Consider the following 1,986-nt stretch of genomic DNA (forward strand, 5'->3'; position numbering starts at 1 on the left):
AGGAGGAAAAACCATATGATCATCTCAATAGATGCAGAAAAAGCTTTTGACAAAATTCAAAACCCATTTATGATAAAAACTCTCCAGAAAGTAGTCATAGACGGAACTTAACCTCAATGTAATAAATGCCATATATGACAAACACACAGCCAACATCGTTCTCAATGGTGAAAAACTGAAACCATTTCCACTAAGATCAGGAACAAGACAAGGTTGCCCACTCTCACCACTATTTTATTTTTAACATCTTTATTGGAGTATAATTGATTTACAATGGTGTGTTACTTTCTGCGTTATAACGAAGTGAATCAGTATACATATACATATTTTCCCATATCTCTTCCCTCTTGCGTCTCCCTCCCTCCCCCCTCCCTATCCCACCCCTTTAGGTGGTCACAAAGCACCGAGCTTAACTCCCTGTGCTATGCGGTTGCTTCCCACTAGCTATTTATTTTACATTTGGTAGTATATATATGTCCATGCCACTCTATCACTTTGTCACAGCTTACACTTCCCCCTCCCCATAACCTCAAGTCCATTCTCTAGTAGGTCTGTGTCTTTATTCCCCTCTTACCCCTAGCTTCTTCACGACCATTTTTTTTCTTAGATTCCATATATATGTGTTAGCATACGGTATTTGTTTTTCTCTTTCTGACTTACTTCACTCTGTATGACAGACTCTAGGTCCATCCACCTCACTACAAGTAACTCAGTTTCGTTTCTTTTTATGGCTGAGTAATATTCCATTGTATGTGACCGGTGTGAGATGATATCTCATTGTGGTTTTGATTTGCATTTCTCAGATGATTAATGATGTTCAGCATTCTTTCATGTGCTTGTTGGCAATCTGTATATCTTCTTTGGAGACACGTCTATTTAGGTCTTCTGCCCATTTTGGGATTGGGTTGTTTGTTTTTTTGGTATTGAGCGGCATAGCTGCCTGTATATTTTGGAGATTAATCTTTTCTCAGTTGCTTCATTTGCAAATATTTTCTCCCATTCTGAGGGTTGTCTTTTGGCTTTGTTTATGGTTTCCGTTGCTGTGCAAAAGCTTTAAAGTTTCATTAGGTCTCATTTGTTTATTTTTGTTTTTATTTCCATTTCTCTAGGAGATGGGTCCAAAAGGATCTTGCTGTGATGTGTGTCAAAGAGTGTTCTGCCTATGTTTTCCTCTAAGAGTTTGATAGTTTCTGGCCTTAAATTTAGGTCTTTAAACCATTTTGAGCTTATTTTTGTATATGCTGTTAGGAAGTGTTCTAATCTCATACTTTTACATGTACCTGTCCAGTTTTCCCAGAACCACTTATTGAAGAGGCTGTCTTTTCTCCACTGTATATTCTTGCATCCTTTATCACACATAAGGTGACCATATGTGCGTGAGTTTATCTCGGGGCTTTCTATCCTGTTCCATTGATCTATATTTCTGTTTTTGTGCCAGTACCATACTGTCTTGATTACTGTAGCTTTGTAGTATAGTCTGAAGTCAGGGAACCTGATTCCTCCAGCTCCATTTTTCGTTCTCAAGACTGCTTTGGCTATTCGGGGTCTTTTGTGTTTCCATACAAATTGTGAAATTTTTTGTTCTAGTTCTGTGAAAAATGCCAGTGGTAGTTTGATAGGGATTTCACTGAATCTGTAGATTGCTTTGGGTAGTAGAGTCATTTTCACAATGTTGATTCTTCCAATCCAAGAACATGGTATATCTCTCCATCTATTTGTATTATCTTTAATTTCTTTTAGCAGTGTCTTATAATTTTCTGCATACAGGTCTTTTGTCTCCATAGTTAGGTTTATTCCTTGATATTTTATTCTTTTTGTTCCATTGGTAAATGGGAGTGTTTCCTTAATTTCACTGTCAGATTTTTCATCATTAGTGTATAGGAATGCCAGAGATTTCTGTGCATTAATTTTGTATCCTGCTACTTTACCAAATTCATTGATTAGCTCTAGAAGTTTTCTGGTAGCATCTTTAGGATTCTCTATGTA

The sequence above is a fragment of the Physeter macrocephalus genome, chromosome 21, assembly GCF_002837175.3.
Source record: "Physeter macrocephalus isolate SW-GA chromosome 21, ASM283717v5, whole genome shotgun sequence".
NCBI classification, from domain to species: domain Eukaryota; kingdom Metazoa; phylum Chordata; class Mammalia; order Artiodactyla; family Physeteridae; genus Physeter; species Physeter macrocephalus.